The sequence below is a fragment of the Elaeis guineensis genome, chromosome 11 (genome assembly GCF_000442705.2).
Source record: "Elaeis guineensis isolate ETL-2024a chromosome 11, EG11, whole genome shotgun sequence".
Classification (NCBI taxonomy): domain Eukaryota; kingdom Viridiplantae; phylum Streptophyta; class Magnoliopsida; order Arecales; family Arecaceae; genus Elaeis; species Elaeis guineensis.
Genome location: NC_026003.2, coordinates 105,056,052 through 105,067,747, shown reverse-complemented (window position 1 = coordinate 105,067,747; position 11,696 = coordinate 105,056,052). Strand labels below are relative to the sequence as shown.

Here is an 11,696-nt window from a genome sequence, read left to right as displayed (position 1 = left end):
TGTGTTCTTAGATTGCTTCTGTGATTTCCTTTAACACCAACCCCCAACCCCTCCTCTCCTCCGACATGTCGCCATCTCCTCCCCATCGCCGTAGCAGCCTTCTCCCCCTCCCTCCATCGACGCCGCCACCCTCTCTGCGAAGGATTGTGTGCCAGTGGCAGCGGAGCAGCCCCGTTCTACAGGGTCTGCGTGGGGTGGTCCCGGATGCTCGATGCGGTCAGTGAGGTGGAGGTTATTGGCGGCGTCGATTTCTTCGTGGCAGGGGTAGCATCGGTGATTGAGCAGCAGAGAGAGAGGGTGGCAGCAGTGGAAGAGGGGCTGGGGATGATGACAGGTGGCCGATGTGAGGGTGCTGTGCGTGGGGATGTCGGTTGCCACTAAGAGGCTTGCAGAATTCGCTGGTGAGTCGGTGGAGGGGTATGAGGCGTTACTTTTATGTGCTCCCTCTTTTGAAGTTGTTTTTTTTTTTTTGAGGGGGCGGCGGCGGTGGAAGAGAGGTGGGATGGTGATAGCGAAGGCCGCATGAGGGTGCTATGTGCGGGGATGTCGGTTGCTACTGGAGTGCTTGCGAATTTGCCGGTAAGTCGACGGAAGGGATGAGGCGTTGCTTCTATGTTCTCTCTTTTTTAGGTTTGTTTTCTTTTATGTTCTTAGGCTGAATTAAATTAAGGCTAATCCATGAGAGTGCAGATTTAGTTCCAACCTGCTCGAATGTATCAATTGTTTAAACCTCGATTTATTTTAGTTGGACTTGAGTCAGACTGAGTCCGATGACAGCCCCAATAGGGAATTATTAGTTAGCATATCTGAGTCAATGTGATTTTCTCCCCAATCTATCATTATAGACTTCATTGATATGCACATTGCAATTGATGGTCATAACATATAAGTTTCTATTAGGTCTAGTGTTGTTTGCTATGGCAATGGCCCTGTCCTTCGATCGAGATTAGGAGAAGAACAAAAATTAAAAATGAAAAGGGTGGAGTGGGAGGGAGACTTCGGTGGAATTGTTAGACGATGAGTTTCCATATGCCATGATGGATTTTTTTAACTTCATCTTGATCTCGCGATATCCAAAATCTTGCAATCTTATCTCTTCATTTGAGATTGTTCCAATTGGCCCTCCATCCTCTCGGTTGCAGATTTATCCCATCATCGCTGGAATTCTGAAGCCGGTGAGAATCCATAGGTCGAAGATCTCTTCTTCAAGGATTAGATTTTGGGGAGGTCGGATCGCATGGAATAGGTTAGAATACGATTGGAATCAATTGGACATCGGGACATCAAGAGAAGGAGATGAGGGTTTTAGGTGCGTCGAAGGAGGATCCCCCTCTGACGATCTAGGATGCGACTGATAGGTATTACTTCTAAGAATTCTTTTTTTTTTGTGTTGTTTTTGTTGGATCAAAAGACTATTTTTTGGATTTTGTTGGGTTTTATGTGGTTGTTTAAAATTTTATATGGATTTCTATGCGGATGCTGATCGCATCTCATGCATCGTATGGGGTTATAAACTAGTTTATTATTATATTGATACTGGTGTGTAGAATTCTTAATGAGCTGTAAAACTCACAATCTCCTCTTTTCTTTTTTAGAGTTACAGGATGCCGTAACTGGCTAGGGTTGGATTACGCTTGAAATAATTGATTAGATAGGACATCAATAATAACAGTTGAATGACTAAGTCTTATAAATTACATAAGGTTTTATTATGATATAGAAGAGAGTGTATCATTAGTTCCACATTGATTGTGAATTAAGAAACTTTGGATAATATAAAAGGAACATCTTTTTCACGTGAGGTATTTTTTGAAGGACTGAATTATGAGGCCTAAAACAGCCCATACAACCTCTGGACCACAGGTTGCAACCAGAATGGATAATATTAACATACTAAGTCATAGCCTCTGGCTACAACAATAGCACTAGAGGAAAGGTACCATTTCTGTAGACCATGGGACTTCTCTCATTCGTACTGGTGTGCGCCCATTGCATGACTAATTTCTGAATGCTGAATTCGAAGCGTGATAAGAGTTTTTAATTTTTAGGCTATCCTTTTTCGGTGATAAGATTTTTAATTTGAAGGTTAATAACTCCCACCTTTCATTTTAATTCACAGATTAAATGCTAGAGCTCGGTTCTTTGTGTGCACCTCACGGTGTGGTGCACAGCCACGTCCATCATGCGATGGACGGCCACATGCGGATACACGCCTGTTATGTGCGGCCATGCATGGCCGTCCATCGTGCGGCCGTCCATCGCACGATGGATAGGGCATGCTGTACACTGTATGGTGCGGGGCATAGCAGAATCTGTGCGGTAAATACTATCCCTTTTTTTTGACTTTTAATGACGAAAACAGGTAGGGACATTTTACCCAAAAAAAAAAAAAAAACAAAGAGGATAGGGACCGGCGTGGGAGAAATGATATTCTACACCATGTAGGTCACGCGGTGGTGCAGCACGCCAACGACTAAAGATTTTTATAAGCTGACAAGCAGAGATTGGAGAGAACAGAATTTTTTTCTTGATGAAGAAAGACATATAACCGAAGATGGATCGGAACGTAGTGCCCGATAAAAAGAAGGCAGACACGATGGACCCACCGACATTGATTACATGCCAGTCACCCTTCAGTTGAAATGGCTGCTTTGCTAAAAGGTTCACGACATGTTAGCAAAGTCTAGTCCAGTTCCATGGGGTTTCTGTAAAGTATTTTTTTTTTCTTTTGGTGTTGACCACCCACCTACTACTAATTGAAGAAAGCAAACAATACGGACCACCAACCCTCATTCAGCTTGAAACATTCAAAGCATCAGAAAAATTCCATCACCCGTCCCTCATGTTCATACAGGGGATTGTGCAGCTAGATGGTAGCTATAAAATGCCTCGAACTCTCTCTCAGCAACCACAAGAACCTTAAAACACCTTAGGCCATCGGAGCTTTAGCTATGGAATCTGTGTCGTCTCCAAAATTCCTCTCTTCCCTTCTTCTGTTTCTAATCCTTTCATTTCTTCTTGCCTTGGCGTCAGCTTCACTTGCATCCCAAGGGAAGGCCCTCCTCCAGTGGAAAGCCAGCCTCCAAAGCCAAGGATCACTTGAATCTTGGAACCTCAGCACTAGTCCATGCAACTGGACTGGAATCACATGCAACATCACGCATCAAGGCCGACGTGTGATCAGAGAGATAAAGCTATCCCAAATGGGTCTGGCAGGAACGCTGAATGCTCTCAACTTCTCCCCCTTGTCATCACTTGTCAGTCTCAACCTCACATTCAATAACTTCTATGGAAGCATCCCTACCACCATAGCTGCTCTTTCCAAGCTCACCTCCCTTGATCTCTGCACTAATAGCTTTACCGGGATAATTCCACTACAGATCGGCTCTCTGACAAAGATCAACTCCTGAATCTTAGTGATAATCAGATAAGTGGTTCCATCCTCCTTCGCTAAGTAATATGACAAGGCTTAACTTCCTATACCTATTCGGAATAATCTTTCAGGTTCTATCCCTGAGGAATTAGGAAGGCTTGAGAATCTGTTGGAGTTGGAATCTCAACAACCAGCTAACAGGTTCCATCCCTCCCACTTGGGAAATTTAACTCGGCTTCAAGATTGGATTGCCAAAACAATGAGATATCGGTTCCATCCCCCCGGAATTAGGGAATCTTGTAAACCTGGATATTTTAGGTTTAGGTAATAACAATCTGACAGGTTTCATCCCTCGTAGCTTAGAAATTTAACCAAGCTTAACGGTTTGTACCTTTGGCGCAATCATCTCTCTGGCTCCATTCCTCCTGAAATAGGAAACCTAGTGAGTTAACTATGCTCACATTCTCACAAAACAATTTAATAGGTTCCATCCCCACCAGCTTAGGAAATTTAACCAAGCTTGAAATCTTGCACCTTTATGAAAATCAGATCTCCGGATCAATTCCTCATGAATTAGGAAACTTGAGAAGCTTAATGAGTTATCATTGCAGATTAACCAAATCTCTGGCTCAATCCCTCCATCTTTTGGTAGCTTAATCAACCTCAATGATTTGGCTTAGGCGACAATCAACTACCTGGTTCTTTGCCTCAGAATTTAATAATATTATAAATTTAAACTTCTTCAATCAAACAACATTTTTCTGGCCATTACCCCATGACATATGCAAAGGAGGGTTCTAACATCTCGCTTTAACAAAACCATTTTGAAGGTCCATTCCCAAAAGCTTGAAAAAACTGTACAAGCCTAAGAAAGTCCACTTGAGCAAACCAACTATCGGGATATATCTGAAAATCTTGGAGTGTATCCACATCTGTTGTATATTGATTTAAGCTTCAATAGACTGTCTGGTAAGCTCGACCAAATTGGGGAGGATGTCATAATTTGTCGCTTTTGGAATCTCCAACAATATGGTTACAGGAACATACCACCAGAATCGGAAAGTTAACTCAACTACAAGTACTGATCTTTCATCAAACTATCTATCAGAAGATTTCCAAAGGATTTGAGCAAGTTAACTCATTATATAACTGAATTTGAGCACAACCAACTTGTTGGAGAGGTACATCCAGAATTTGGAGAACTATCTAATTTGGGACACTTGATCTATCAGCAAATCAACTAAGAGGAAGGGTACCAGAACAATTAGGTAACTGCATGAAACTTTACCGCTGAAGCTTGGAAAGAATCATTTAAATGGAAGCATTCCCTTTCAAATTGGAAATCTAATCAACCTTGATGACTTCCTAGATCTAAGCCACAACTCATTTACTGGAGAGATACCATCACAATTTGGCAAACTGGATAAGCTACAAAATCTGAATCTATCACACAATGAGCTATTGGTCGTGTTCCACATTCTTTGAGTGATATGATAGCTTATCGTCTATAGACTTATCATACAATGAATTAGAAGGTCCGCTGCCCAAAGCACATTTTCGGAATGCTCCATAGAGTGGTTCATCCACAATAAGGGCTTATGTGGTCTGCGAAAGGTTTGCCTTCATGTAGCTCATTTACAACGAGCAAAGATGATTCAACAAAGCACCACAAACTTCTCTTGTTAATTACTGTTCCTGTCTGGGAACCTTGTTTCTCTTATTTCTATTTGTTGTATTTGCTTTGCTAATTCTGAGAAGGAAGAAACATGTAAGACATCTTCCAAGTATTGAATTTGGTGGATTCTCTATTTGGAACTTCGACGGAATAGACGCATACAAAGGCATCATTGAAGCAACAGAGGATTTTGATGACAAGTACTGCATTGGGACTGGAGCATTTTCTAGTGTTTACAAAGCACTGTTGCCAACGGCGAGTTTGTAGCTGTGAAGAAATTTCATCCACTAGAATTGAAAACTCACCAAGCAATCAAACTTTTTGGAGTGAGGTACAAGCACTAACCCAGATTCGGCATCGGAATATTGTGAAGCTTTATGGTTTTTGCTCCAGTGCTCAAAATAATTTCTTGTATACGAATATATGGAGAGAGGAAGTTTGGCAAATATTCTCCGAAGTGAAGGTGCCCTTGAATTGATTGGTCCAAGAGAGTGGATGTCATAAAACATATTGCTTATGCTCTATCATACATGCATCATGATTGCACTCCACCATTAGTACACCGAGACATAACAATAATAATTTCTACTTGATTCAGAATACAAGGCTGTATTTCAGATTTGGTATTGCTAGACTTCTAAAGCCTGATTCATCTAATTGGAGTATGCTTGCGGGTACACGAGGATATTTGGCACCAGGTACGTTGCATTTCATTTTGTATATAAGAACAATGGCCTTACAAATTTGTTTATATTTTTACTATATTGTTTAAGATATGTTAAGAACATCTTTAGGTTTATCCTCTATATTAAGAGCCATGAGATAATATCAAACATTATCTCTTCTTAGAATGTATTTCACCTTTATCAAAAAGATACAAATTATTTAATCCTAGCTCTCAGAAAAAGAAAAAGGTATCTATGACCATAGTAACTTATCAGCCATGCATTAGACTCTTCCTTGCTCATCAAAGAAAGATGTTGTAGCAAGACATCAATTAAAAGAAATTGAAAAATAAAAGATCAATGCAAACTCAGAATTATATGAAAAATTTTTAAATTAAAAAAATGATGAACAAGATGGTTGGAGATTTTCACTATCTTCAATCAAGAGATTCAAAGTACAGAACAAAAAATCTTAGAAAAGCACCATGCTCAAAAGATAACATATTTAGCTAAACAGTAACTAAAATATTAATAAAATCAGAACAAGTAATACTAATGAAGATAGAAAGATCCTATTAACTCTATGGCATGTTAATCTAAATGCAAATCTCTATAAAGTATAATTTTTTTCCTCAAAAAGAGTTATTGTTACTTTCTTGTTCTTATTGGGATTAGCTATTTACATGTTATTCTCCATGACATTCATGCGACCAAGTTGATGTGAAGATATGTTTGTTTCACTTTTAATACTATTAAAGTTTCAAAACTATAATTTGCACTACATTATGTAATATATAGTAAACCATTGATAGTATGCTTGCTTGCTTTTGTGAGGGACAGACATAATTGAGAATGCTATGAACTTTTTATATTAAATCAAATACTTTGTGTTGTCGTTACAAGTGGATGGTATGGATGGTAGAGCTAATCAAATCAATGAAAGAGCTCTATTAGAAGTGGTTGACAATAAAAATTTGCTTATATATATTTTTTTGTGTGTTATAGAGCTTGCATACACAATGAGGGTTACCGAGAAATGTGATGTATATAGTTTCGGAGTAATAGCACTTGAGATTGTAATGGGAAAGCATCCAGAAGAACTCATCTCTACTTTATCTTCTCCGGTTGGTGAAAATATCTTTCTAAAAGATATATTAGACTCGCGACTATCACCTCCTACAACTCAAGTTGCAAATGAGTTAGTCACAGTGGTAATGACAGCATCTCAATGTTTGGACAACAACCCACATTCTCGTCCAACAATGCAAATTGTATCTCAACAGCTATCTATTTTCAAGCATGCCAAACTCCCAACCTTTGGATACGATTAAGTTATGTCACCTAATTGACGACAAGGTATGACAAAAAGTAAATATTTTGCCAAAAACAGCCATCATGTAATGTACAATGTTTTATCACCCTTGTTTGGTTCAAAGAGTTAGCAAACCTTGATTTCTCTTGTTTCTATGTTGTACAGATAAGTTCTTTATATGGTAGATTCATACCAACCAACAGATAGAACCCTTCATGCTTTTTTATTGGTAATGGTAAAGTTATTTGATTGAGATGTCACAGCAATTAATTTATACTCAATCTAGCACGATAAGTACCCGCCAACCGCAGGAATTGTGTTTCCAAAAGATAGATATACTTGTGAGCAGTCACTCATAGACATACTTGTAAGCAGGCACTCACATTTACAAAGAATATAGGAGAACTGGAATGTTTGTGTCAGGTATTTCGAAAAAAAAAAAAAAGAAAAAATTGTGGGCTAATTATTGTCTCGATCTAAGAAACATATTTTAGGCTCCGTTTAAACTGGAGTTGCGCTGGACTTCAGTGGGGTTATTGTTTGTTCTGCTTGGATCATACTTTATTTATTCGTTGGGATGTTTTTGGATTGTATAGTTTGTTGGGCTTGGATATCTCGTCTGCCCTTTCGACTCATTTGCATAGATAGGTAGATATAGGTATAGATATAGACATAGATATAGATAGATAGATAAATACATTAATATACATATACTAACCTAAGCAATTTACTACTACTCGACTTATATGTATTCCATATTCCCAACTATCCAAGTTACCGCAGCCCGGGGAAAAACAACCATTACTTAGAAGGTAGCACTCCCACCATATTTCTATAATGAAAAAAAAAAGGCAATGTAGAAAAAATGCTGTATTACTTCAGTAATTATACAAATTCTTTTGTAGAAATCATAGTAAATGAAATCACGATGCACCAATATTAATGCTCATGTTGTATTAAAATTAAAAAAAATATTAGTGAAAAGACGATCCAAATATAGCAACTTTATAGGATTACCCCAAGGCTCTATACACCTAACATTGATATAATGTCCCCTACCATAACTTATATTCCCAAGTTCATCTAAGCGACTAAATTCCCTGGCAATATCCAGTGCTCAACCTGATGGCATCTTTTAATGTCCCCCACACGAAATCCCCATCCCAAAATTTCAAATCTTCTTTAGCTACATGCTACTCTAACAAGAAAAAGTTTTTGAAATCTCTTACCAAAAAAGAAATAAGTTTTTGAAATTAAACTACCTTATGCAGACATTCACAAACACTTCACCAAACCCATCAACCTTTTCAAGTCCATCTCCCGTAGCATCACCAGCCACTCACAATCGACTAAAGATGACAGAAAGAAGGGACTAGAATTGAGGTTTCTTTTGGGCAACAACGTTGAAGCGAATTCCAAGCGATCGGCCAAACGGTCTGATGTCTCGTTTCCACAAGAAACCCGGACTAGTCTTGGCTACTCTTGGGTGGGCCCACCGACACCTTCCCCTCTCTCTATTAGTCAAATCACAACCGTTCGATTGGTCGGTCCCTTATCTTTCCCCCTGATCCGATGGCTGACACCTGATGGTCCGTCGGATCTCAAGAACGGATCAGATTGTTTTGATATCCACGGACCAAGGCTGCTGTTTGAAGGGACTGAAAGAGAGGGAGAGGAAGAGTTGAAGAAGAGCAGCGGCGTGTTTGGTATCGCTGATTTATTGCATTTTCAACTCCGAACAATGTGAGTTCTTTATTACCCAATTCTATCATCCTTCGGTTTATGACCTTTTGCAATTCTTTTGGTTTTCAATTGAGAAAGTTACATGTTTTTCTCCTCTATTATGTTTTGTGTTTTACAATAATGTTGTTTTTCTGGAATCTATGTTTGATGAGATTTGAGGATTCGATTATTTATTATTGGTTTAAGCCTTTGGATGAAACATGAGTTCTGTTTGATGTGTTGCTTTCTGGATAAATGAAATTGCTTGCTTTATTGGTTTTCTTAATTTTTGGTTTGGGTTTTCACGTATGGTGGTGTTTAAGAATCAGCAAGGTGCTTTCTGGAAAGAATTGAAGATTGTGATGGGCATCAAAAGATTAGCATTCTGATGAAAAAGTTAAGTTTTGCCTGTATGTGATCCTTCATAAGACTTAAAATCATTGTACGGCAATAAAATTCAATTGTCCGACGACAGACTAGCCTCTACTAGACTGTCTTTGCCTTGGCACCATCCATCCAAGCCATGTCAAATCCTTTATACATCACTTAGATATTTTTAAAGTTTTAAAAGTTTGAGAAAAAATAACCTTTAATAGACTGAGCTCATTTTGGCTCAATTTCATCAAGACTCTTCGAAAGAATGAAATCTTGCTCAATCTGTGTCACGCTCCGACTCCAGCATTCTGATCGAATAAATGATGGCCGCACACTCCTTAGGACAAGCCCTAAAGAATATACAAGACCAAAAGTAATTCATTACAACCTCAACATTCATAATGCTAATTTTAATAATAATTAGTGAAACTTGCATAATTACAAATGAAATTCCTTCAATCCTTTGATCAGGTATCAATGATACTCTATCTATGCATCCGCTCACTCGCAAATCTATACCATAGCCAATCATAAGTATCCTGCAATTCTGAGAATAAAAAGAGACATCGAGGAGTATAAGCTTTACAGTCCAGTAAGAATTTCACATATCATACCAATATAATAATATAATCTAAAAATATCATAAACATAAAATCTTATATCAATATCAAGAATAATACAAACATCCATATAAATATATGTCAATTATCTATCTTGTCAAAAAAAAATGTTATCATATATCACCAGTGAAAGCCTTTTATTCCGCATGAATTTCGTGTCTTGTCATCTGTTTTTCTTATCACATATTCAGTTTTCTTAATCCTTTCTTTCCGACTTTGGACTAATCAAGATCATGCCTCAATTCTCCATCTGATCAAATTTTTCACTCATAAGCCCATCAAGGCTGTCCCAGCATGAGCTCCTGGCTGGCAGTCCTACGTACGAAAATCCATGGGGGCTGTTCCAGGCATAAGCTTTTGGCTGGCTGTCTCAGACATGAGCTCTTGATCGGCTGATCCATGTAGAAGTCCATGGAGGCTGTCCCAGGCATAAGCTTCTATCAGACTGTCCTAGACATAAGCTCCTAACGGACTGTTCTACATGACGAGGCTAGTTCAAACCGTATCTTTTTTATTTAATTATTACATGTTGATTTCATCAAATCAATTTCGATTTACAGTGTGATCAAAATAGATATGTCATATCCATATAACCATATCATCAATCACTGGCATACATATATATTAACACTTAATATATGTACATTGAAAAATCATACGAGAAATAATAGTATCTTAAACATGATACTCCATCAATACGAATCCAACGATATAAAATCAAAGATATAAATCCAAGAAAAAAATAGTATATATAATGGTGATCATATATAGAGATTTTACCTTCACTGGTGATTGATCCAAGCACAGCAATCAACAAACTCTTTGATTTTTAAATTTTGAAACAAAATATTCTGCTCAACATCTTATACAGACAGTCGCATCTCTACATGATCAGAATTAAACATAAAAATCATAGAGAATTAAAGATAGTAAAAAAAATAAAATTATGGTGAATGACTCTAATATCATAAATCCCAGTATCTCTCCTAGGATCAACCAAGATTGAAATTTTATCTAAGTATCTGGACCCTCCATTAGTCCATAAGACTTCTAGAGAGAGAAAATTCATGAAAAAAAAAATTTAGAGAGAGAAAATAGAGAGAAAAGTTAAGAAAAAATCTCCGTATCCTTCAGATTAAGGCAATCATGATTGAGATTATCAGAATCATATCAAAATGACTCAATATAGATTAACTATGATGATGTTATTATAAATTTTGAATAAGGATGGATTGAGATCCAACCTATTGTACGAATTTCGAAGCGATTTTAGGTCATCTTATTTTCATCTCAAGTTTGTCCTAGGATCATGATGCAATTAGAGATAAAGAGAAAGAGTAAAAAGACCCTAGAGAGAAGAAGAGAGAGGAGAGAAAGAGAAATAGAGAGAAAAAAATCTTTTTTCTCTTCCTTTTTTTTCATTTTTTTCATTTTTTCTTTTTCATTTCTTCTCTTCTTCTTTTCTTTCTTTCTTTCTCTTCTTTCTCTCTTTTCCCTAGTCGAATAGAAAAGGGACAAGAGGGGAAAAAGGGGCCTGGTGGCTTGTGCTCTGATGAGGTACGCGGCACGATCGGAGGTCCGATAGTGGTGATCGATAGTGGTGGAGCCAGAGATAGCCAGGCGCGAGGTTCGATCGATGAAAAATTAAAAAAAAAAGAAAAAAAAATAGAGACTGCCTTTCGTTGATTTTTCTGATTACCGATCAATCATCCGCTAGAACAAAACAACAGGTTATTAGCGATGAAAATAAATCATCGCTAATCACCAATTTTGGTCGCTAATAGTTATTAGCGATAAAATTTTTATCGCTAATATTTAGACACAAATAAATGCATCATTCATAATATTTTATGATAAAAAAATCATCACAAATAATAGATATTATCGATAAAAAAATTTTTCATCATTAAAAAAATTATTTTTTTAAAAACTATTTATGATGAAAAATTTTAGT

At 37.6% G+C, this 11,696-nt stretch overlaps 1 pseudogene; it reads left to right on the top strand.

The window, feature by feature from the left end:
• Positions 1 to 2,785: 2,785 nt before the first annotated feature.
• Positions 2,786 to 7,131, top strand: LOC140852664 (uncharacterized; annotated as a pseudogene).
• The last annotated feature ends 4,565 nt before the right edge of the window (positions 7,132 to 11,696 follow it).